Genomic DNA, 27,152 nt, shown 5'->3' with positions numbered 1-27,152 from the left:
CTGCACGGTCCCAGGTCGCCCCCTAGAGGAAGAGAAGGATAAACCACTTCTGAACATTCTCTACTTGGAAACCCCTGGAAAGCGTTGCCATAAATCAGAATTGACTTGATAGCACATGAATATTAGAGAACATCCACAATATATGTTTAAGCACTGTGTAACTATATCTTTGCAAATCAAGAGTCAGCAGTCCAAATCAATAGCATGATGTTATACAAACATCCCAGTATTAGCTAGAGTAGATGCCAAGGTTTATGGTCAGCTAAGGATACAAAAAGGCTATACATTCTTGCATTCTACCATATCAAACAAGCGTATATATTAAAGTCACATGTAACTTACATTTCTTTTATTATTTATACGCCAAGGTGAGCAAATTCACCTTTCGTGAATTTTGAGTGTTTTCCTGCCCCAATGAGAATTCCACTATGCCATGATGTTGGGTCATAAAATGTCCCCCACATTCAAAGAAGTACAAATCGTCTTCTACCTAAATACAGTAACTAGAACACAGGACAGAGTAAAAGTACTGTAAAATGAAAGCAGATGTCTTTTTTTTCCTTGTATGGGAAAATTTCCATAATCTCAGTGAACTACAGCGTTGTCTCATGAAAGGAATGTTGACTTCTTATACAAATGAGCTTATTACGAACCAAGAGTGACAACTAGAACACACCATGTTGATTTTGGTGCATCATGAGGATTGGAAAGTGGATCCGGACTTGGTCTAACCAAGAACGCCCTAAATGGATTGGGCCTGGGCTATCTCAAGGACTTCATCTCGCTTTATGAGCCTGCTCGAGTGTTACGATCATGAGGGAGTCCTTTATCTCGGTCCCACCACCTTCACAGGTGTATTTGGTGGGGACATAGGAGAGGGCCTTCTCTGTGGCCGCTCCCAGACTTTGGAACTCCCTCCTACAGGAGGCCTGACTGGCCCCATCTTTGCTGACCTTCCGCAAGCAGACAAAGAACTTCCTTTTCAGGCAAGCTTTTCCTTAATGACCAGTGGTCTGAGAGGGTTTTTTTGAACAGACTGCTGTGCCTTACTGCTTTGAATGTGCTTTTAGTATTACTTTGATTTACCATTTCTCAGAGTGGTACTGTATTTGCTTGATCCCTTTTAGTATTTGTTTACTTACTGATTTTAGCTTCAAATATTGTCTTTTAAGGATGTAAGCCACACTGGGCTCCTTTTCTAAGGAGCAAGGCAGGTTAATAATAATATAAACAAACAAACAAACAAACAAAGGAACAAACAAACAAACAAACAAACAAACGAATGAATGAATGAATGAATGAATGAATGAATGAATGAATGAATGAATGAATGAATACAATTTTCTCAACATGTGTGTGTTGCAAGTAACGTAAAAGTAATATCAGTGCCGTGAGCAGGAATGAGCTTATTTTTCTAGTATAGTGACAAAGATTTTCTTCCAAAAGTGATATTTAAAGGGCATTTAAAGGCCTTTGGCGAAATATTTGGATAGGAGTGTTCAAGTTTTATGCCATTCTTCCTTCATTTCTTAAGAGTCTTTCCTAAGTGACAGAAAGTCACGAAAAGTAACCATTTAGCACGACACTAACACCATCAGTTAGTTTTCCAGCATAATAATGAGTAACTGCAGCAGGTTACTTTTCAGACATGGTAACTAGTAATAGACTTCTTCACAAAGAACATCACAACCTCCAGTGTCTGTCGCATATAAGGTGGGGAGTCTTGATTGTGCCACAAAATTCCTTAAAGAAACTCCTACAGCTTGGACCTGAGACAATTGCTTTAAAAATTTTTTTTTAAAATGCTTCTCTTCATCAGACTTCTGGGAGGTAATTGGTCAGTATGGCTGAGAGAGAGAGGATTTTTCCCCCCAGGACCCATCTGGGAAGACACATATTTTCCCAACAAACGAGTTACAAAAGAGGTTTCTTGCAAACCAGGGTAGCCATCCGGCCGTCGAACTTGGAAGGTGCAACGGGAACATGTGACGGGGCATCTGTAATTTATTAGCCGTGCAGAAAATGCGTCTTTCCTGCACCAATTATTTGGCTTTCATCACTAATGAGAAAGAGGCTCGGGGGTCTGTGGCTCATGGCGAACTCAAACAGCCTCCCACGCATACTCTACATGCACATTTCTCATGCGCTGTTGCGCATTACATTCAACAACAAATAATACCGCAGAGGACAATTCGTAAGGACAGCGGCAAGAATGTTCAAAAATAGAGCTGGAACTAATTTGAAGAGAGGAAAGAAAATCCGAGAGGGGGGAAAAAATTCTGTACTCGAGTTCGTCTTCAAGAATTCAGACTTCTCCTAAATGTCTTCTGTTTCCCACCTGTGCCCTCCCAGTTCCCCTTAGAATAGATATATGTATATTTTAGGAAAAGCCACTTCGCACAGGTTGGGAGATCTCTTCATTTGACGAACCAAAGCCTTCAAGCCAAGTAACGAAACGGTCAGAATGAAGCCATGGCTGGTGGTGACACCTGAAGAGACAACTCCAATCAATATTCTGAATTATTATTATTATTATTATTATTATTATTATTATTATTATTATTATTATTATTATTATTATTATTATTATTATTATTATTATTATTATTATTATTATTATTATTATTATTATTATTATTATTACTACTACTACTACTACTACTACTACTACTACTACTACTACTACTACTACTACTACTACTACAACAGGCGTAGTCAATCAAAATTATAAAAACATTGACTAGTATTGTATAACAGATACAAGTTCTTAAAAGCAAGGTAGAACTGATTTCTCAGTCAATACGTGTAGGATGATGATGATGATGATGATGATGATGATGATGATGATGATGATGATGATGATGATGATGATGATGATAATAATAATAATAATAATAATAATAATAATAATAATAATAATAATAATAATAATAATAATAATAGAAAGCTGCTAAGACAGAATGTTTTCACACCTGCCACCATTTATTAAAAATGGCTGAGTGTTCAAGAGCTTTATAAGGTAAAACGCTTGTCCAAGAACCAGCTCTTATTCTCTAGATAGGCACGTGCAAAGGTGCACAATTTTTTTTTTTACTCTCTTACCTAACAACTGGGTTATTTCCCCCCCCCCCTTTCTTTCCTTGTATATCTGTGTCCCTTCTTTGCTGTAAGAAGCAGTAAAACTTTCAGGTGCTCAACAGATGTTAAGGTGGGCAAGCCTTTCGCCTGGAGCTTGAACAACGTGGATGCAGAAGGACATTCTGGAGCACCTATCGTTCCCACAGTCCTAAAAACAGCATGGCTACATTTTATATCACTCAAGGGATGTCTCTGGCAATTGTAAAATGTTAAGCTCTCTCTTTGCTGGATTCTCCCCACCCTGGTTGGTCATGATGCACTACAGTGAGTAAAACAGTCCTGTATGCTGTTTCCTATTCTGAGAACCTGAGACTATTATCGGTTAATATGTCTCCAGAGGCACCGCCTGTGGTCGAAAGACAATTTCATTGCCTCCTAAGAGACCCTTCAGAGTTTCAGCTCACTGTCCATTCTAGTTGTGCATGACAACTTAATACTAGGATTTCTTGCTCTTGGTTATTTGTAATCCATTTAGGACTAGAAATCCTGGTTTGGTTCGTGGTGCAGAACATGAAGAATAAGAAAAAGCCGTTCTGACTTCCATGAGCCACAGACGTTGATTTGTTTTTTCGCTTAATGAGACGTTGCGCTTTTCTAAGGCTACGTTTTGTGCTTTGCTGTAAAAGTGTGACATTTAAAAGGATCACAACCTCTGTCTCGTTGCGTGGAAGTATTAAAAAGCAGAAGCAGTGGGTGGGTTTCTCGTATCTTTCTCCACACTTGGTATTGCAACTGGATTAAATCATAACAAGATGATGCCATCCAGATTCTCAGTGCACTCTCATTGCACCGAGACCAGTTAGCATGAGAATAGCCCAAAAGCTCAGAGGGACCTGGGAAACACAGAAGCCTGAGAGAGGTGGATGATATCATCATCATCCCTCCTAAGAAACATCCTGGTGCTTTGATCTTGTGAGATCTTTGGGATACACCATTGGGAAGCCAGGACAGTTCAGCTACCTCAATGGTTCCCATTGGGTTCTTGGACTGCAGTTCCCAGTATCCCCAGCCAGCACAGCTGGTGGTGAAGGCTTCTGGGAGTTGCAGTCCAAGAACACTTGGGTGACCCAGGATTGGGAACCACCGAGCTAGCATAAAACTCCCATGACATGTTAATGTGAACATAACTATCACCATGAGTCTTCTGGAGAACACAGATGAGGCATGATAATCCTTAAAGCCCGTAAGTTGCTTTTCTTTCACAATAATAATTTTGAGTAACGAAAAAAAAATTGTGCATAGCTATCCCATGTGCAGTTACTTTGCACAAATTGAGCAATTGGCTTCAGAAATTCGGTTCTAGTCAAGAGCAATCTATCCTATTTTCAGTTCCTTCCCTGTTCTGCCAAAACCTCAGAGTTCATTGTCAGAAAGGTTTAGAGAAAACGAAGGGACGATGTGATGAAGACACCGGATGTCGGCGGGGTTCATATTATGTTTGCAAGTGGTCAGGAAATTATCAGCTTTCCTCTAATGCCTCAAGATAAATTTTGTGTGTGTGTGTGTGGCTCTGCTGTGAAATTTATCTCATTCTCTGCCAAAAAAATATGTATTTTTGGCGAAGGTCAGAAGCAGGGAAGTTGAAAAATGTTTTGGAAAAACATGAATGAAGCAGGAAAAAAAAGAATCCTAAACATTGGATTGTTGATAGATTTCACTTTATTCCCATTGGGAAAAGGTGATCTTGAGGCGAGCATATGAGAAAACTGAACACAGAAGAAAAAAAGAAATGAATTCTCAGCTGTGCGCCGTAAAATAAATAATGATGGTGCTGGGAACTCACAGGAAATCAATAAAACGTGACAGGCACAAAACGTTTGATATATTTGATAAGCGCTCATTGCATTTCCATGTAAGGAAAAGTTTGATGTCTTGATCATGTCAGTTCTTTTTGGAAAGGCATTTCAACAAGATATCCAACAGAGATTTCTCTTATCCCTAGATCTGATTGTTTCTTAAACTTCTCTCCCTTCCACCCCACCCCCCCAAAAGACATGGTCTCTAGCCATGTGCAATCAGGAACGTTAATTCTTAATTGTCAGGGGATCCTAGGGTGGAGCAAACAGCTGCTGTTCACCTGCTGGAGTGAGGGAACACTGCAGTGGATCTTTCTGATACCGTCCAGCGTTCATAGAGTTAAAAAGACGGTCAGCCATTTGAACCAAGAAAAATAGAAATGGAAAGTAATGCCGCAGAATAAGCTGCTGGCACTAGAGGAGATGAGGAGTGACAACTGAACCCTGCAATAAATTGTTGCAGAGTTTCGAATTTCTGATTAAATTCCTCAAGCTGTGCACCAGAAGAGCAGGGATTCCTGTCCTTGCTTGAGATCAAATCACAACACACTGCTTTCTTTTGCGTGAGGGTTCACCTCCATTCCCCCCTCCCCCAAATCTGCACCTTTATTTCTACGTTTTATCAAATGTATGGGATTTCTCCCCATTGGTGCAAAGATGCTTGCATGTAGCGTTGCAATTGCGGACCTTTTCGCTGTTCGTATTTTTAAAGGTGTGCCTTATTTTGTGAGGAAAATGCACCATAAAACCTTACAAATGTGTGACTTGATGACAAATATGTGGCTGCATTTCTTTCCACAACATGTCTTACAGTGTACCAAAACCCATTTTGTGTGTGTTGGAGAGACACAGGAGAGAGCCTTCTCTGTGGCTTCTCCCAAACTTTGAAACTCCCTCCCACATGAGGCCAGCCTGGCCCCATCTTTGCAGTTCTTTCTCTTCAGGCAGGCTTTTCCTTCATGACTGACTGTTGTTGTTGTTTAGTCGTTAAGTCGTGTCCGACTGTTCGTGACCCCATGGACCAGAGCACGCCGGGCCCTCCTGTCTTCCACTGCCTCCTGGAGTTGGGTCAAATCCATGTCTGTCAGCTTCAATGACCCTGTCCACCCATCTCGTCCTCTGTCGTCCCCTTCTCCTCTTGCCTTCACATTTCCCCAACATCAGGGTCTTTTCCAGGGAGTCTTCTCCTCTCATGAGATGGCCAAAGGATTGGAGCCTCAGCTTCAGGATCTGTCCTTCCAGTGAGCACTCAGGGTTGATTTCCTTCAGAATTGATAGGTTTGTTCTCCTTGCAGTCCAGGGGACTCTCAAGAGTCTCCTCCAGCACCACAGACTGACTGTTTAGGTGCTAATAAATGCAATGGTTTATATTTTGCTGCTTCAAAATTTCTTTCTCGTAATGCGTTTACCTCAGATTTTTAATTGTAACGCTATCAATTCTTCTTTAATATTTGGATAATTCAACGTTTTCAGCCTTTAATATTGTGTTTTTAACAATGTAAGCTGCCTTGTATCCTTTTTTTCTTTAAAGAAGAAAGGAGGGGTAAAGATTGTCACTCTTTTGAATAAATAAATAAATTTTCGTTTGACGCTGTGGAGTCAAAGAGAAATTCTTTCTCGTCTTCAACCAACAGCAACGAGCCCTTGTGCAAATTGCCACCAACAAAAAGGAACTATCAAGCCAACGTGGATTCTAGCATGTACGTTTGCATATAGAATGTCTGAATAGCTCAGTGGTTTAGGTGTCTGGCTGGGGAGCCTGAGGCGATGAGTTCGATTCCCCACTGTGTCTCCTTGGGCTCAGTGATCCATAAGCTCCCTTCCAGCTCCACCGTTTGATGATGATGATTTTCCTTATTTTTGGCCTAAACGACACATTCCTCCATTGTCCTACCGCAGACCTCCACTGAAGGGTCACCCGGACCATTTTAGCCTCTTTACTTTTTCCCTCAGAGACCCCTTGTTTTGCAAACCAGCCCCCCCCTTCCTATCCCCTATAAAGAGATTAATTTTAGCCAAGGGCAGGAGCCTAATACCCACCCACCCCAATTCCCAGAACACTCCCCCTCCCTCTGTAAGTGCTTTATTACCTGTTTTGCATCTCAAGGACCTTCCCTTCCAAATTGCTTCCACACTACACTCTTCAGTTTTTGGGAGAAATTTTCAAAGTCCAAGGGTTAAGAAATTTAAACGTTTAAAGAGTCATGAAATGGACTGTTTCCGCTTCCCATCTGGCTTTTATCAATTTTTAAGTCAGTTTCAGAAGGACGGCTACACAATCAAAACATACAATCTCCCTTAGTCGGATAATTCAATTTTATAAATGAGTTACTTATGTTGCATATGAGTAAATGCATTCCTATCCAGGGAGATATTGACTGCTGTCAATGAAAGAATCAAGTCCAGGGAGAGGCAGGATATGCCCCTGACAAGCTTGTGGACTCTAGAAGCTGCAAAGTATGCTGGACCAAGATACAATTATAGAGAGAGAGAGATTTAAAATCCCACCAACACCTATCCAAGTCCTTATAAGCAAGAAGTTCTGGCAGGCCTCAATTACTCACTGTTTATGGATGGAACCAAATACATGCCCTAAAGGGATGAGTTATGGTGATGGAAATCTTGCTTGCTAATAGGTTCAAAATTGTTCCAAATTTGGGCATGACCTAGTCAAAGTTAAACACTTTTCAAGGTGCTGATTAACAACTCATGTTGTGTGTGTGTGTGCTGTCTTTTACTACGCCAACCGACAGGTCTTGCATGGTCTACCAAGGTAGGCATGGAAAATAAATTGGTTGGCTTTGCATTGCCGTAGAGAAATAGGCATCTTTCTATGTATGAATTTCTAAGATTTGTGAGACCGTTCAGAGGAAGGACATATGCACAAAATCACACATCTGTTTCAGAAAGGAGCAAAGAAGGGGGGCTCACAAGGCATGACTCACTGTTGCGCTCAACATAAGTCGTATTGGCGACTTGGAACTGAGTATTGACTTGGAACTGGGTTTTTTCTGAGTCACATTTCAAGTCCCTATCAGGGATGAGGCAGTAACCTGCCACCTCCATCATCCTCAGAGGCAGCCAACTCACCTTCCCTTCCGAGACCATTGCTATTTTTGAAAGCATTACTGTACCATTTCTGAATTCCTGTATTGAGGATCATCCAGCTAAAAAGGCCACTGGTTCAGAACACCTCACCTAAAGCCTTGTTTTACACACATGGGCGCAAACATGGACGCATATACACATCAACCTAACACAATACAAATGTGTGTTTGTGTGTACACCAAATCGTATATCTCCTAGGCTTTGTCAGAATAACTAGGACAGGATGGGGTGAGGGAATAAAGCAATCTGGAAGAACAAATACATGCAGTTAGAGAGATTTTTTAAAGATTCAACTTCTCTGCGATCAGCTCTCTGCAAAAGTTCAGGAGGTCCCCCTTTTCATGGGGGAAGTGCTTTAATCAAGATTACTTCCCCCCCCTACAAGTAACTGGAGCTCTTCCTGAGTTTTCCTCTACTTTCCTTTAGGATAGAATTATCAAATTTCCATGGCAATTAAATGGAAAAGTTTGAACATATGGATCACCCCGTAACAACCGACGGCTTGAAACAAGGGAAATTAAGTCAGGAGGAATATATGGGAGATCCTCGGGAAGGATTACCCCAGCTGAAACGTCAACCCGCTCTAAATCTGCAATTATCAAAGCCACTTCAAATGCATTTCCAGCGATCCGTCCTAATCTTTTGTCACGAGCTAAACAAACTCTGACTAAAACGTTGGCCAGCGATCTAAAGCCGCCAGCTGGAGAAGGGAATGAATTAATTAGGCAATTAAGAGGGAAGTGAATAGTCTGCCCGTGAATGTTATCCAGACTGAAATAATTTTCTGTCTTTCTAGGACGGCTAGATTTCTACTCGGGGCCAGATTAACACACCCTGGAGCCGTACTAATTCTGTGACATCTCTAGAGTATGATTATCTCCTCACCTTTCCGAAACAGGCATAGCACTTAGTGGCAGGGCTCATGACCATTAAAGGTATTACATTTTCAATCCTCCCACTGGCCTATTGGATTACAAGGCTTGTACTAATTTCTTTTTTGACTTGCACTTAATACATGGCAGCTGCCGATTTCTGTCAGTTCCCTTTAAATGTTTTGGAGTTAGTCGAACGGCATTGAAGTAGCTTGTAGTACACGGTGCAGCTATCTCACTAAAGGCCAGCAGGGGGTGCAACGTCTCTATAAGCTCTTAACTTTATGGCAGACATAGGGAACCAGGAGCTCCCAGATATTTAGATCTACCTAGCCTTGCGAATGGTAATGCTGGTGGGACCTCCCCCGTGTCGAAAGCTATGCCGCTCAGAGAGGACGGGTCCCCCTGTTTGCTACAAGACTTTAAGTTGGGAAGGCCACCAGCCCACCAAGGAAGCACCAAAATTGTTCCCCACTTGTGGTTTAAAAGATGGAGTTAGAGTAACACTCTTTTGCACTAAGGTATCTCTTCTGTTCTTGAAGGTCGATCTCTGTGAAAGACTCTCAACAGAGAGATTGCAACACTCTTTACCATCTGGCTGTGGAGCCAGAGGTTGGGAGTTCGATTCCCCCCTGGGCCTCCTTTACAAGGGGCTGGACTCGATGATCTGTAGGGTCCCTTCTAGCTCTAAAATTATTATTATTATATTATTTACCAGGTGAAGCTTCTGGACTGTTACCAAAGGGGTTTCCTGAACAGAGCATTAAGCTACAGTCTGATCTGGATGCCTGTGGTGAGATGGATGACACCAGATGCTTCTCTCCCTTAAAAATTTGGATGTGGCTGACGATTGTGGCAAACCCAGATGTTGTTCTGCTCCGATGCCTACCAGGGAATTGGCCACCCAGGTTGGGACCCTCGCACATGCACAAAAGTGTCTCATACTCAATCTGCTCCCTTGCTGAACACTGAGTTTCTTTGTTGTGTTGTTTAGTCATTAAGTTGTGTCCGACTCTTCGTGACCCCATGGACCAGAGCACACGCCAGGCCCTCTTGTCTTCCACTGCCTCCCGGAGTTGGGTCAAATTCATGTTGGTCGCTTTGATGACCCTGTCCATCCATCTTGTCCTCTGTCGTCCCCTTCTTCCCTTGCCTTCACACTTTCCCAACATCAGGATCTTTTCCAAGGAGTCTTCTCTTCTCACGAGATGGCCAAAGTATTGGAACCTCAGCTTCAGGATCTGTCCTTCCAGGGAGTGCTCAGGGTTGATTTCCTTTAGAACGGATAGGTTTGTTCTCCTTGCAGTCCAGGGGACTCTCAAGAGTCTCCTCCAGCACCACAAGACAAAAGCATCAATTCCTTGACGGTCGGCCTTCTTTATGATCCAGTGCTCACTTCCATACATCACCACAGGAAAAACCATAGCTTTGACTATGTTGACTTTTGTTGGCAAGTTGATGTCTCTGCTTTTTAAGATGCTGTCGAGGTTTCTCATCACTTTCTTCCCAAGAAAGAAGCAGGCATCTTTTAATTTCGTGGCTGCTATCTCCATCTGCAGTTATCATGGAGCCCAGGAGAGTAAAATCTGTCACTGCCTCCATATCTTCCCCTTCTATTTAGCCTTGACTAGATCACAGCTTGCCAAAGTTGGAGGGTTTTTTTTTTAAGTCCAACTTCCAGAAAAACCCAACCAACATGGCCATGAGCTGAAGGATTCTGGAAGCTGTTTCTTAGCTTTGTTTTACTTTGCAACCGGAAAAATCAGCAGTAGCTGAACATGCCCGAAAACAAGCTGGACATGAAATTCTATTTCAAAATACTAAGGTACTGGACAACACCAGCAATCATTATGTTAGATTGCACAGGGAAGACATTGAAATCCATAAACACCAGCAGAGTTTCAACAAAAAAGAGGGAAGTCTAAAACTTAACAAGGTATGGCTCCCAGCACTGAAAAATACAGCCTGCAAAAGGTCAACGAACTCTACCCAGCCACAAGGACCAGGGATCATTGCACACAAAAGAGCAGCTAAAGACACCAATCAATCACAGAGACAGATAATCTCTCCCTCTTATCACAACAATACATCCACAACAAAAAAAACATGCTGATCACCATCATCACCCTATCTCCGGAAAAGTACAAATGCTGTTCGCACAGCCATAAATACTCAACTCCCAAGCAAACTACACCAGAGCACAGGTTGCTGTCCTCTGAAGATGCCGGCCACAGAGACCGGCGAAACGTCAGGAAGAACAACCTTCAGAACACGGCCAAAGAGCCCGAAAAACCCACAACAATCATCAAGATGATGATCGTTCCTTAGAACTATGGATCAAAAGCGCACATTCTTGGGGCAAACAGCAAAGCAACACAGAAACGCAGCTCCTTTGTGCTCCCCCTTTCCTTGCTAGGCCCCGAGTTCCATGTACCTCAACGCCCCCCCCCCAATGTTTTGCTTTTGGCCTTATTAAACGTGTCATGTTGTTATGGCCCGGAGCTCTCTTTTATGGAAAACAAACAAACAGCAAGCATTTGTCAACCTCTCATCTAAGTGAGACTGGCAGCAAACTTAATCTGGTGCTAATTAGCCTTGTGGAAAACTAAATCAAGCATCAAGAAACCACAGATTATTTTAAGCTTTCTCCAGTGTAAACACAAAGGGCCGAGGATCGGTAACATTTTATTTTTGCTGACAGTTTCCCACTTTTCTTCTATTTTCTTCCTCGCTCCTGATAGGTCGGCTCCTGATTGCTCTGAGAGCTGTCTTCCTTCGGCCTCTGACCGGCAGTTTGTTAATTCTTCCTATTTATGTGTCTTTAAGCAGGATTACAAACTTCAAATACGCTGTAAACTGAACCTGTATACAAGCTTTCAAAAGCACTTAAATGGGTTGCTGATAGATAGACCAGCCTGGTAAAGAAATGCCCCAGTTTTTGGAAGAAAACGAGCCTGAGTGTTTATTTTGTAAGCCGTTTGTAATTACCAAGCAGGGAAGGGAAGGAAAAGGCTGGAAAATGTTAAAAAAAAAGGTGGAGGGCTTCAGCTTGCCCATGACAAGGCAGTGATCAGCAACCTTTCAAGTCAACAGAAATGTTATTGTGTGGATGAAATCCGTTGGCTTATTGTCGGGCTAATGCAAAAATAAATAAATAAATCACGGAAAGAAGTCTGCTTCCAAGAAGCTGTGGGGGGAAAAGAAGGCAAGACATGTGGAAATGGCTGTTTGGAGGATTTGCTGGCCTGAAGGATTTTGCTGCCTGAGGCAAAAGACAAAAAAACGAGCCATTCCTCCATTCAGTCTAGAAGGCACTGGTGATGGGGCACCCCCCATGCCCCCTAAATTGTTCCCAATTCTTTGCCTTTTGACACTTGCTACCCAAGGTAGCCATCTCATGGTGCCTCATGTTAGGATCAGCCTTTTGGGGGGCAAAGAGGGGATAAAGAACCAAGATAACTAGGGACAATCTGGTTCCCAGTTCGGTGTCCTGTCATGCTGTTTTGCTGTAGGATCAGTTCTTTTGCATAATAGCTTTCAACTTCTTCTTCAGCTCTGTAACTGGAGCGTAGACTTGAATGATGGTTCTATTTTCCAAGAAGTGTGGTTGATATTATTCAATCAGACTTTGCATTCTAGCCCCTAACTGCTTGTGCCTCACTGTTAGGACCACATTGTTTCTTTTGAGTTTGTCGTTTCTAGAGAAAAATATTGTGTAACTAATGGAAATATCCTATTGCAGTCCGCTTTAGTTCATCCAGAACAAAGCAAAAAAAGCAAAAGCAAAGCGTGCTGCTTATATGCCACCCCATAGCGCTTCAAGCACTCTCTGGGTGGTTTTTACAAGTTAATTATGCAGGCTACACATTGCCCCCCCCCCAGCGAGCTGGGTACTCATTTTACCAACCTCAGAAAGAAAGAAGGCTGAGTCAACCTTGAGCAGGCTACCTGGGATTGAACCCCAGCTTGTGATCACAGTAGTACAAGTAGTACAATGGCTAAGCGTCATATGAATTTACCATGATTCATACAGTGGTGCCTCGCATTACAACGACCCCGCATGACAACAAAGTCGCTCAACAATGACTTTTTTGCGATCGCTATAGCGATTGCAAAATGATGGTTCCTGTGGGGTTTTTTCGCTTTATGTTGATTAGGTCCCTGCTTCGCGAACCGTTTGTTCGCAATACGATGATTTTTTCAGCTCCGTAAAATGGCTTCCCTCCCTTCGCAAAATGGCTGTTTTCTGGACAGAAGCTTCGCAAAACAGTGTTTCTAAACAGCTGATCGGCGGTTCTCTATGGGCGATCTTCGCTGGCTGATGAGGTATTTCCCCACTGGAATGCTTTAACCGGTTTTCAATGCATTCCAATGCAGTTTTTCTTCGCATGACGATGATTTTGCTGTACAGCGATTTTGACAGAACGGATTATCGTCGTCATGTGGGGCACCACTGTACTTCTCACATTCCATGTTCGAACTGTATGTGTCATTCAGCGTTGGGCAGAATTCTTATTGCCTCCGTGCACATCAGCAGTTGAATGTCCTTCAGCTTTAATCTGACTGTTTCATTAGCAACAGCGCTACGCATGCTTGTCCCTAGCATTGTTACCTGTCTTGCTTTTCCTAAAGTGCTTTTTAAATTATTTTATTCTTTCCAACACAGCAGAGGGCTTCAACATGTTGCTTCTTTTAATGGTCCCCTTCAGTTGCCGGGTTTACTTGTTTATCAGGATGGGACTTTTATAATTTCTTGACTTCTGACCCCATACGTCAATGAGAACCCCCCAAGCCAAATGATGGGAGTGAAAGCCCACAAACAGGCCTCTTATCTCTCTGCCATTCCTGCCCCATTTCTCCATTGAGTGGAACGAACCCTGCACTGCTGGAGTTGCAGGATTCCATGAGACTCAGAAGGATGCATAGGAGGGCTCACTCCAGTGCATCAGAGCCTCAAATTCAGCATTTCTTGTAAAGATTTTTCAGGGTGCAACTTAGCTCCCCTTCACTACGGCTGCATGCTGCCTTAATTAGTAACTCAATATCGCATGAGAGGGAAATGAAAAGGCAAACAGAGGACATGATATTTCAATATGATAATTGTTTCCTAGTGGTGATACTTCTCCCTGCTTACCTAAATAAAACCCCCATTGCTTCCTGGACTTGTCAGTCCCCTTCTTCCAGGAACCACCAAAGAAAGATGTAGGTGGATGTCTGGAAGGTGAACCTGCAACACGCATGAAAGGAATGCAGAACAAGACTGTGCTTTGATAACATTGTGAGAAGAGCAGACATTGGGCATGAACCAGAATTATGAATCGGAAAAACCGACGAATCGAGCTGGTTCGTGGTTGGGTTTGTGAACCAGTTCGGGGATCGTGTTTTGCCAAAACGAAACAAAGTGCTGAATATTTTTTCCCTCTGAGCAGTGGTGACACGATGGCGGCATGACAGCAGGAACCAAAATCCAAACCGTGAACCAGTTGATTTTTTTAAATTGATTCGTGGTGATTCGTGATTAACCACGAACCACCATTTTTTTCCTGGTTCGTGCCCATCTCTAGAGAAGAGGAAGACTTTTAAGGTCAAGAATTCCCTAAAATCTCATGCGTTGATCAGAACAGAAGCGGACAGCTTTGGAGGTCCAGATGACCCCACCACCACCCACAAAGGGCCAAGCGGGAAGTTCACACCAGTCCTGAAATCGAGAAAAAGACAGGAAAATCAGATCTTACTGGAAGTTCATTTCCAGGTAAAGTCTTCTAGGTTCAGGGTTCTGCACAGATTTGATTGCAAAGCCTTGCGGGGACAGAAAAAGTGAAAAAAAAATGCAGGTTTGTTCTTTAGCTATTAGGTTTTAGGTGTCACAAAAACTGCCTTCAGACAGTTGCCCACCACTAGATTTTAAAGAAAGGTAAAGGTTCCGCTTGACAATTTGTCTAGTTGTGCCCGACTCTACAGGGTGATGCTCATCCCTGTTTCCAAGCCATAGAGCCAGCGTTTGTCCGTAGACAGTTTCCGTGGTCACATGGCCAGCGCGACTAGACATGGAACGCCGTGACCTTCCCACCGTAGTGGTACCTATTTATCTACTCCCCTTTTTACATGCTTTTGAACTGCTAGGTTGGCAGGAGCATATTATTTATATGCCACCTTTCTCCCCTTAGGCTTAGGGGACCCAAGATAGCTCACAACAGATAAAAGAGTGGTTCCTACATTTGCAACATAGTCCCCATATTTTTAAATGTAAACATTGAATTCGCAAAATGTAGAAAAACACGCTTTCCTTGGAGGGGAGCCAGATGGCATACGTTTTAGGAAAAAGGATCAAACAAGGGAAACAAAATGCACTAAAACGCCCGTGGATTTCAGCTCAGGATGGAGGTACAAAGTCTTAAAACCCAAACAGGACACAAGGATGTGCTGAAAATGTTGGTGGGGGTTGGAAAAACAAAACCAACTTGAAAAGGGGGTTTCGTATTCTTATCTATAAATACATGTACAGATGTTTTCTCCCATTTTGCCACAAGGTGGTGCATTCAGATAATTTTAGGATGGAGACATTTAGAATTATGATAATACAGTGGTGCCTCGCTAGACAGTTACCCCACATGACAGTTTTTTCGCTAGACATTGACTTTTTGCAATCGCTATAGCGATTCACAAAATGGTGGTTTCTATGGGGGAATTTCGCTGGACAATATTTGGTCCCTGCTTCGCAAACCAATTTTCGCTAGACAACAATTTTGACCACTCCCTCCACACTCGCAAAATAGGTGTTTTCGGAACCTAAGCTTTGCAAGACAGCGATTTAAACAGCTGATTGGCAGATTGCAAAGCGGCTTTCCTATGGCCGATTTTCACTAGACAACGACGATTCTTCCTCATTGGAACACATTAAACACGTTTCAATGCATTCCAATGGGGAAATGCTTTTCGCTAGACAATGATTTCGCTAAACAGCGATTTCAGTGGAACGGATTATCATCATCTAGCGAGGCACCACTGTAATAATCTTAGAACTGCAGGGCTGTGTTGTGTTTTTCCTTTTTGGTTTATGGCAGGAAGGTATTTTGGAAGTGAGATTGTGGCGCAGAAATGAAATTGTCCCAACAAACAGGTTCGGCACGTTTTTGTATCATTTCCAAAATCTGCAAAACCTGTTTGACCAGGAGCGAGTGGATGGGACAAAATAAGTGCATATGGTTGTGTGTGAGAGAGTGAGTGTGTGACAGAATGTATGAGAGAGATTTATTTCCAGTGTCTTGAAGAGACTGTTGTCTTGCTATTGCTCTACTCAATGAAGCTGATGCTCATGGTTTGGCCAAAATCCAGCAAAGGAACTTGCAGTACATAAGGCAGATGAAGCCACAGAGGAACTGGAGAATTTAGGGGTGAGTGGGGAGTCTTTTATTACTGAAAAGCCCCACTGCTGGTAGCATTATTTCAGTAGCAGCAATTTTAGGCCTTTAAAGACTAATTTAAAGAATGAGAAAATATCATCAGCAGGAAGGGTGTGCCACTGGAGAAGGTCATCATGTGTAAGGATGTGTCACTGGAGACCAAGACCATCCACATTGTTGTATTTCTGATCATCAGGTATGGGTGCGAGAGCTGACAAGAAAACAACGGATTTGTTTGAAATGTGGTGCTGGAGGAGAGCTTTGTAGATACCCCAGAAAAACAAACAAGTCGGTCTTAGATCAAATCAAGCCTGAACTGTCTTTGGAGGCAAAAATGTGGACAGTGGGGCTGACCTACTTTGGGCACATCCCGAGAAGGCAGGATTCTCTGGACAAGACAATAATGCTGGGAAAGGTGGAAGGCAGCAGGAAAAGAGGAGGACCCAATATGAGACGGAATGAGTCCCTAAAGGAAGCCACAGGATTGAATCTACAAGATCTGAGCAAGGCTGCTGAGGACAATGCGTTTTGGAGATTGTTCATTCATAGAGTTGCCATAAATCAGAAGCGACTTGACGACAGACTACAACAAGCAACAAAATACTTCCCCTTTCTGGTCCGCAGCCAGAATGGCTCTCCCTCTACCCACCAGGACCTTTGGCAGATAAATCAGAAATGTTTCGTTTCTGGAAAACCCACCATTGTGGATGCTGTCATCAGCTTTCATCAGTGCAGCTGCATGGACAGGATTTCAGCCAATGTGTTATTTCCTTTTATTAACAAGGAAATTATATTCCTGCATACCCTCAGACTCATGGTTGCACATTTCTGCACAAAATCTAAAGCCACAATGGCGCCTCCCTTGTTTTGTTGACCATTAAAAAGCAGAAGCCTAGGATGGGTTGTTTGTGTGTCTGCGAATTTAACGTCACAAAAGGGAAAAGAGAGCAGAGACATTTTGAACGGTGCAAAGCACAGCAGGATAATAGTGGTTAGTGATGCTTCTTCTGGGTCCTTGACTGGTGTATCTTGTTGAGGCAACTTTGTCTTGACCACAAACAACACTTCAGCAAAAAATGTGTACTTCCACATGCGCATTACTTCCAAGGTGGCATGAGATCCATCACTCTATCTCTTGGGGGTGGGATTCTGGAATTTTTTTTTGGACTACAAATATCATAATTCCCCATTGCGTGAGTCTACCTGTTACAGAGTATTGACTTACTGGTAACATACTCTTTTCAGATGCAATAAAAGACTCACAGAGGAAATTAGCTACACATTTCCCAGAGTCCATCCTTTTCTCATTAACTGGCATTTACAATCTCAATTTATTCTGACAATAGAGAAGAAAAGCTCTCCCTTTACTTACAGTTGCTTGAAATTACAGACTACTGGATGCGACTCTCTTTCATCCCTCAGCCATTCTCAGTAGGGGCCCTACGGCTGGTTGGGGGGATCCTGGAACATATGAAAGCAGCCACAGCCTGGAAACACTTCTTCACAAACCACCTTATAAAGTTTGTTACCCGATTTATACAATTCTGATTCGTCCTACATTTCCTTCCTATTGCGTTTGTGGCCATCGCCCTAAAAAGGTTGCAAATGGCTGCCGGGCAGACCTTTTGAGACTTGAGTGGCCAGTGACCTTTCTGGATCCTGTTGTTTACATGGGAGGACTAACGAAGTCATTGGTGTCAACAGACGGATCTACTTTAGCAGATCCCTCTGCCAGCCTACAAACCAGTACGTTCATTTCTCCAGCACTGCTTCAAAACATTCTCAACTTATCTCTGAACCGTGAAACTGGGTGTGTGTTGTTGTTTTTCTAGTGCAGCCTGACAACTCAGCAGAAATTATCTGCTTCTCAGGAAGAACTTTCTCTGTTCAAAGCCACTTTCACTTTTGCAGGAATTTTGACAGTCGCCCTTCGGTTTGAACAACACTTATTATGAAAATTTCCAGAGTGGCCGTCCGTTTTAGTGTGTTGTCCCTCACAACAGAACCAACAAATTTGGCTGCCTACTTGGAATCGTCAACGGGCCTCTTCGGTTTAACAAATGTGGTGCTTTTTATTTGAGAAGATGAGCTTGTTTTAATTCAAATGTACATATAGTTGGCTGTGTACGTCAGTGAGTTATGTTTCTAGCTGCAGAGTCAGAGGTTCAGAGTTCGATTCCTCTCTGTGCCTCTTGTAAGTAGACCCAGCCTGTGTAGCCTTGGACAAGCTGCACAGTCTTAAGAGTGCCCCGAGAGGAAGGGAAGGGTAAAGCACTTCTGAGTACTCAAAGTACAGTGGTGCCTCGCTAGACAATGATAATCCGTTCCACTGAAATTGCTGTTAAGTGAAATCATCATCTAGTGAAAAGCATTCCCCTATTGGAATGCATTGAAACCTGTTTAATGCGTTCCAATGGGGAAGAAACATCGTTATCTAGCGAAGATCGGCCATAGGAAAGCCACTTTGCAAACCATCGATCAGCTGTTTAAATAGCTGTCTTGTGAAGCTTAGGTCCCGAAAACACCCCTTTTGCAAGCGCGGAGGGAGCTGTCAAAATCGTTGTCCAGTGAAAATTGGTTTGCGAAGCAGGGACCACACATTGTCCAGCGAAATTCCCCCATAGGAATCACTGTTTTGCGAATCGCTACAGTGATCGCAAAAAGTCAATGTCTAGCGAAAAAACTGTTATGCGGGGTAACTGTCTAGCGAGGCACCACTGTAAGTGAGATATTTAAGAATTGATTTTACCCGTTCCACACTCTCAGTGAGTTTCCATGGCTGAGTGAGGATTTGAACCCAGGCCTCCTGAGTCCTAGTCCATCATCCTACTCACCACACCACCCTGGATTTCCATTATGCATTTAAACAGGGGCTTTCGGCATTATATTTTAAAGACTGCAGAGTTTGCTGATACCTCAAATACTGGTAGTTGTATAGTAGGTTTCTTTTGACTAACACTGCAGTTGGACTTCAGTCACTGAACATTTATGCCAAATAAAGCTTGTTCAGTCCTTATATCACAGGATCCGTCACTATTTCCACTCCCATGCTAGACATTTCTTGTTTTTTTTTTTTCATGGTGTTGCTGTGTTGCTGTAGGCAAACTCTGAGAGGAGGGTTGATCGGAAAGGACATTAACCAGACAAACAAAGGGAAGCATACAACAATTATATAAACTTTAAAGAGGCAGTGTTTACAAATATAAATTACATGATTTTTTTTGTTCTGTTCTGTATTGTATTATCTGTTTTTCTTGCATTATTTCTGCATTTTATTATCTCCACTGGGCCTACTTAACAGGGGCTGGACTTGATAATTCGTAGAATCTCTTCCAGCTCTGCAGGTCTAAGATTATTATACTTAACATTGATCTTTGGTTGTAATAAAGCCATTGCAGTGACAATACACAACAGCAGTATCTTTGTCTCTTCTTACCATGCTAGATGAGCAAACAAGAAGTAGGGTCTACCTCTAGCTAAGTCAACCGAATCTTAAGACTACCAGTAAGGCAGAACCACGTGTTCATGTGTCTGAGAGAACCAGTGAGGTGAAGCCAAAATACCGACCATTTGGAAATCATGAGGCCTGGGTTCAAATTCCTCTTAGCCACAGAAAATCATAGGAGTGGTGAGGATGGTTAAGTAAAAGTTCCCCTTGACATCTAGTCCAGTCGTGTCCACCTCTAAGGGGCGGTGCTCATCTCCGTCTCCAAGCCGTAGAGCCAGCATTTGTCCATAGACAATATCCGTGGTCACGTGGCCAGCACAACTAGACACGGAACGCCGTGACCTTCCCACTGAGGTGGTCCCTATTTATCTACTCGCATTTTTACATGCTTTCGAACTGCTAGGTTGGCGGGAGCTGGGACAAGCGACGGGCGCTCACTCCGTCGCGTGGATTCGATCTTACGACGGCTGGTCTTTTGACCCTGCAGCACAGAGGCTTTTGCGGTTTAATCCGCAGTGCCACCACATCATGGTGGTTAGCCATTCCTTAAATATACCACATACTTTGAAAACGATTGGGGTCACCATTAGTCAGGTGAAAGTTGACCGTACCTAACACACGCCACATATTTAATCTTGTCTTGGTTTGTCCCAGTTAAAATCTGTGGCACCTCGCCAGGAAAGGAAAGTGGCAACCCAAACTCCACACAAAGGGACCCACGGCTGCTGATATCATCTCTCAGAATGGCTCTCAACCCCTTTTTTTGACCCCTACAGTAGAAGCCTGCCACGACTTCTTGTTCCCTATCTTTTCTGAATCTCTCCCACACAGGACTTCCTGAGCGGCCCTCTGTAATGCATCGTTTCATAACCCCATCAAAACATTTCCTGAACTCAGCATTGCATTGAAACAGCCCCGCATCTCACGCTCCTTTTCAGAAACCGATAGCTAATTTTTTTTGCGGACAAGCAAGGCGAACAAACAAAGACGCCTGCCAACAGCGGCGAGGCATCGGGGATATTTAAGGAGCTTGCCAAGAATGTGGTGTCCGTACAGCAGAAATTTGGATCAGAGGCATTAAAGGCCTGAGTCACAATTGCCCGTCCCATGCTCAAATGTGTTATCTAATAAAATTCCTCGCTACACGATATTGGGATGGGAAGCTGGCAGAACCAAAATAACAATCATGTGCTGACAAGTCAAGTCAAAGCCTTTTCAGGGTTTTCCGTGTAGAGAATACTCAGAAGTGCTTTATCCCTCCCTTCCTCTAGGGGCAACGTTGGGACTCTGCAGCTTGCCCAAGGCTACCCAGGATGGCTCTTCTCCAGGGATGTTGGCAGGTCTTTGGGTTTGAGTCCCTAATCCCAAGTCTGAGTCTTTGGTATCAAATTCCTAAGCTTATTTCCTTGGGGGGGGGGTGGGTTCTGAGTTGAGTCCGTCATTGGGGAGGGGAGAAACCCCAAAGGGGGGTGACTGAAGCCCAACTTGATAGCACGTCCCGTGACTCAAGTTCCCATCCCTGCTCTTCTTGCAGAAGGCCCAGCGGGGAATCGAACTCCCAACCTTTGACTCCACCGCCAGATGCCTGAACCACTGAGCTCTCCAGCCAGAACAAAACCACAAGGGATAATCACGCTGGGAAGATGAGTCTAATGGAGACAACAATCCAGCACTGGCTAGAGAAGATGATGCTAAAAGTTCACACTGTTCAGGAGAAAAGAAAAGCCAGCTGGTTGAGCACTCATGTATGTTCCCCAGCCAGAGATGCTGCCCTGTTCCATCTAGAATCATCTTTTTTTCTTGTCTTCAGTAGAACTTGTGATGGGGAAGGGAGACAGAGAAAGCCCGCGATCGGTGTCCTTTGTAATGTGATAATGTGGCATACCTTCCTGTATGGAGAGAGATAAAAAGCCGAAAGCTTTTGCAGGTGTTCTGTGGCTTTTTCTATTTCTGACACGGTAAGTTTATTTTGGGTTGACCGATTTTAAAAAAAGGCTCTCTTGATGTACATAAAGCTCTCATATTATACAAAACAGTTCCAATCCGGAACACCACAATGATGACATTGCCTAAATTTAACGGCCAATCTCCTGTTTATGCACAGAAAGAGCATTATGTCTCTCTCTTCCCCCCCCCCACCTGTATGAGCTCGAGTCAAGGTGTGTGGCTCTCTTCTGACCCACTTTGGTCTCACGACAACCCTGTGAGGTAGGCCAAGCTGAAAGAACCTCAAGTCACCTAGTGAGTGTTCAACATCTCAAGGAACTTGGCCCTGCATTGAAGGCAATTTCTGAATTTGATCCTTTGTGCTGGAAGCCAAACTGCCAAATAAAAGAAAAAAAATGGGATTCATTTTCCACTTTGCACTCAGTTTGTTCACACTCTGCAGCAAAGTCCAAGGGCATTACTGTTGCAAAGTTTTCAATGGCTGGTAAAATTTTCTTTTTGTTACGCAGTAGAAGTACACAGATCCACAGAGAAGAATAGCTTCATTTCCCCAGAGACCACTCCTTTTCTTATTTACTAGTACTTCATGTCTCACTAACTCTAAGACATTTATAGGAGAAAACATTTTTTTAAAAAAACTACGTATATTTACTTACAGTGGCTTGGGTATATTTCTTTCTCCGCTGCACACATACAAGCAAGCAACCAGACAGATCAACAGCAACAAACAACGGCCACCAACCCATGAAAAAAACTCAGTAGAGAGGCGGGCCTCTCTTTGAATTTCAAAAGCTGGAAGGAACATTTGGGTAGCGCTGGACAGATAGACAATCCCTCCAGCTGAGAAAAGTCCTTCTCGGTCACCCAAACAATGGACAGCAGGCAAAATTGTAAATAAAACTCAAAAAATTATAGCTGGACCAATGGTTGAACTACTTACCTTAATCCCATGTTCTATATCATTTTTCCTTGAAAAAAAAATTGAGATAAATTGACAGCTTGTCTTAGCTATGACTTTTTAGTGACCTAATTGTCCACTTTGGACAATGGACCTTCCAATTGGACTTCTTTGATTTAAAATGCTTTTGAAATAAGTCAGTACCCTCAAGTGGATCACTACATCACTTCCATTTCTGGTGAGTCGTTATTCCAAAACCCTGACCATGCGCCACCTTCTCCACTGAATAACCATCATCATCTCTAGAATTAAGAGACTTAAGTTTCCCTCTGGCCTGGGGTCAAATCATAGGATAACTTGTCTGCAGGGAAATGGCTTCTCATTCCAGTTTATCGGCCGCAACAGGTATTTTTCCTAGTGGAAAAAGCTCGAGGAATCAGATGGAGCGAAATGATCTGTTGAGTCGCCAGCGGCAGGACACCAACCTAGTTCCTTCTGCTCCGCCACATTCCGAGCAATTTTGCTCTGCGGTAAACAAACGGGTCGAGGAGATGTCCTCTCGCAGTGAGGGAAAGGTGAGACGCTTCATAGCATGGGAGTTACTAAGCAAGGGACGTTGAGAAATCTAAAGAAGCCGAGATAAAGAAGGTGGAGTCCAGAGATGTTTGGCAGGTGGAACACAACTCAGCAGCACATGGGCCATAGAAGTTAGGAGCCATCTCCTGCTCCTGCGATCTAGAAGAAGCCCTACTAGCATCAGGAATCCACCAAAAAAAAAAAAGGTAGTATATCAATAAACCATGGCCTAAGCTTGTTCTTCTGGCCCACTCCCAGCACGGAGAAGAGACTGGCTAAGGGATGGAGATCTTGAAGGCACCTACAGTAGCCAACGCAACGGAGAGTCAAACCTGGAAGCCACCCGTGACACATTTGCATGCCAAGGTAAACCAATATGGGATGTGTTTGTGTGAGTCTTAATTTTGTTTTTGTGTTTTTTAATATTATCTTTTTTAATAAGTATAATACGTTTACCCAACAGAAACGTTTTTCCTTGCATTTCTAAGGTCTGCCCCGTGTTTCAGCTTCTTAAAGTCTTGCAGCAGCCGAAAGACTTCTCAGCTTTATGTAGCCTATGTTGTATTTGGCATGCATTTTTCATGGACTTAAGCTGACAGAACCTAAGGCTGTTGGCCTTTAAGGTTCTGGAAGAATATTATTTATCGAGTTGACCCGACTTGATCCAAGGGACACCCCGAACCTTCCTGGAATGGCTTACAAGAGTTTAAGCTGGAATTAGAATAAGTTCCTTTTATGGGGTCAAAGCCCTACTCTACTGTGTGTCTTCAACATTCATGATGGTGAGAAATGTGGTGTGTAGTACTAAGCCCCTGACTGTCTGTACAAAGTGACCTTCTTACAGCCTGGTGGTTCCTCAGAAGTGTTGGATTACAAGTCCCATTATCCCCAGCAAGATTGGCTGGTGGGAACCGCAGTCCAGCAGAACAACAGACTGAGGAAATCTGGTCTAACTCCATAATATCTGTTCTAATTTAAAAAAAGAGGCATTTCCCATCTTTGGTGTCCAAGTTTCTTTAAGTCAAGATCCTGGGCAGCCTGTAGTTGGCATTGCGGAGACCCGGTACCCACCGTCAGTTTTAAACCCTGAACCTCCCTCTGGTCTGGATGCTTCCTTTGGTTGCTGCGATGCATAAGCAACCAGCGAGAGAAGGAATATCCATATACAGTACTTTGATCTGTTGCTTTGGGAAGTTGTGTCTAGAGGGAAAGGCAGCAGTTATGGGAACAAGAGTTTGGAAAAGTTACTTTTGGTAGCTCTCAAAATCCTCTGCCTCACAGTAACAGCACTGTCCATGGTGGCTGGGGGATTCTGCAAGCTGAAGTCTACCACCACGCTGTTTTCCCCGTGCTCTGGCAGTGGAATAAACAACAACAAGATGGCTAAATCTGGGAAGAGGGTTCTGCTGAGAACATGGTGCCCAAAGGCAGGGCCAATCCAAAACATTTGCTCACCTGAAGCCTAAAACAGACTGGCACCTTCCCCACGTGCAGGAACCAATCAGGACAATCATCCCGAACAACAGAGCTATAGATCATCGAGTCCAGCTCCTGTCAAAGAAGGCCGAGTGGGGAATCAAACTCCCAACTTTTAGTTCCTTAGGCAGAGACCTAAAACACTAAACTATCAAGCCCACCTTGCATCCTATATAATGGTTAATCCTTGTAATCTAAATAATAATAATAATAATAATAATAATAATAATAATAATAATAATAATAATAATAATAATAATAATAATAATAATAATAATAATAATTCTGGAGGTCTCACTAGAGCGGAAGAGCCTTCCAAACATGGGGGAAACTCTTCCCTCAATGGGGCTTTCTGAGCAAATTCTGTTTAATTCTTTTTTTTAAAATGGATGTGTTGCGTCGTCATGGTGTGTGTGCTTGGGAGTATGTTTTGCCCATCTCTGCTTTAGAGACCGGAACTAGGAGCTTTATGGCATAACGCTGCGGCCGTTCAGTCCTAATTTTTGCCCTTGGCTCTGCCCAACACAAGCTATGACTCACAAGAACTGTTCTGAAATAATTTCACAATCTTGGAACTGCAGAATTGGGAAGCACCCTACGGATTGTGTCCAGCCCCTTCCGAGGAAGCCCACTGGGGAATCAAACTCCCAATCTCTGGCTGACCAACAAGAGACCTAAACCACCGAGCTATCCATCAATCCATCCATCCATCACCAACAGGCTGCTATTTGCTATTTTTAAAATCCCCCTTTCCCTCCATGGTTTGGTTAGAAAAACGCAGTTGTAAGACAGCTGCATTATTTGAGGAAGTTATTTCTCTCTTTTCACTTAATTGGCCGATTAATAATTTCTTCAGATCCTTCTCATTCCTCAACTAAACCATTTTGTGGTGTTTCTCTGAGCATGAAGAGAACCCAACTAATTTTTTTTTTTGGGGGGGTATGACTTTTTCTGTACAGAAGGAGCACGTCTTCCTCTTCATATCCCATCCCCTTCCCACCTTGTTTTTCAGTCACAAAAAGAGATTTATTTTATTTTCCTCCAAAATGTCAGAGAGAAAAAGGAAATGAAAATCGAAACAAAGAGCGACAGGAGGGGGGGGGAACCAGCCGGGGCCAAGGACCTATTTTTAAAAAACTCCAACTTCTTTCATATTCAATTACCAATGTGTAACGTAGCTTTCACTCCCAGTTTTTGCAATTCTCTGCGTACGACTGTTAACGAAGAGGTAGTTGTGTCAGTCTGTCAGAGCGAAAACAACCACATGGACTTTGGCAGCCTGAAGGCTTCATAAGCTTTCCTAGATTGAGCCTCACTTCTTTAAAAATTCTAGATAACACATTGTGCTATAGATGACACGTGATACAGTTTATAAAAGCTTTATAGGTTAGTCTTTAAGGTGTCACAAGTTTCTTAGTTAATAATAATAACTGTATGTTGTCAATTCTAATTTATGGCAGCCTTTTTCAGGGTGTTCTTGATAAAGAATACTCAGAAGTGCTTTACCCTTCCCTTCCTCTAGGGGCACCCCTGGGACCGTGCAGCTGTCCCAAGGCTACACAGGCTGGCTCTTCTTCCTGGAAGCCCAGTATGGAACTGAACTCTTAACCTCTTGCTTTGCAGCCAGAGACTTAAACCACTGAGTTATCCAACCAGCTGGTTTCTTGGTTAGTTTTACAAGTGTGAAGTTGCAGCCAAGAGAACAGTACAGCAAATTGCTGGAGAGCTTAGTGGTTTTGATCTCTGGCTGTGGAGCCAGAAGTTGGGAGTTCGATTCCCCACTGTGCCTCCTGGACAGTGACTGGCCTTCATGATCCATAGGATTCCTTCCTGCTCCACAGCTCAAAGATTATTAAGTTCAACCTAGCAAATTCAAGCTGTGGCAGGGTTTGAGCTAGAGAGGGGTTTTTCCTCAGTTACATCATTTACCACTCATAACGGCCAGCCCTACTATAACTGTATCAGATCAGTTCAGGTATGACAATAGTAATATGAAAGCCAGCACCAGGATCAGAGTGACTACAACATATTTACACTTTGGCCTGCACCCGTATTGCCTTACAAGGAGCGATCCAGATGGACCGCATATCGACTTTCAAGCCCTCAGTAGTACAGCACTGCCGCATAAAATGAAATGTTGCTACGAGAGTTGGACCGTAGTATTGTTCACCCTGGTGACCCTATTTTGGTAGGAAATGCTGCTCGTTTTGGTTTTTTATTGGGCGATGACCAAGATCTTACTTTAGCCAGATCCTAGGAGTTACCACTCAGTCTAATCATGTTCATTCCTTAGCTAATAAGTGGACGTGCACCAAATAGTGGCGAAACATAATATAATGTGTAGAAAGAAGAGGGATTTGTGCTTCCAAGTTTAGTCAGTTAATCCCTAAGGTTTGTTTACTGAAATTAACCAAGGAATGTTTGAAGGCAAAGGTTGAGTTCTGAAGAATTATCTGATGCAGGACGATATTGGCAGTCTGAGAAGAATGC

The 27,152-nt window shown here is 43.1% G+C and overlaps 1 long non-coding RNA gene across 1 annotated transcript; it reads right to left on the bottom strand.

Annotated features, from left to right (window-relative positions):
• Window positions 1–1,312: 1,312 nt before the first annotated feature.
• Window positions 1,313–17,928, bottom strand: LOC144584511 (uncharacterized). Its single transcript, XR_013538811.1, has 2 exons — window positions 17,690–17,928; window positions 1,313–2,489 (listed from the first exon to the last, which is right to left on the bottom strand). It is a non-coding gene; the product is annotated as an uncharacterized LOC144584511 (long non-coding RNA).
• Window positions 17,929–27,152: the final 9,224 nt, after the last annotated feature.

This window comes from Pogona vitticeps, chromosome 11 (assembly GCF_051106095.1).
Source record: "Pogona vitticeps strain Pit_001003342236 chromosome 11, PviZW2.1, whole genome shotgun sequence".
Classification (NCBI taxonomy): Eukaryota; Metazoa; Chordata; class Lepidosauria; order Squamata; family Agamidae; genus Pogona; species Pogona vitticeps.
The sequence above is the reverse complement of the archived record's forward strand: the minus strand, read 5'-3'. Positions and strand labels throughout refer to the sequence as shown.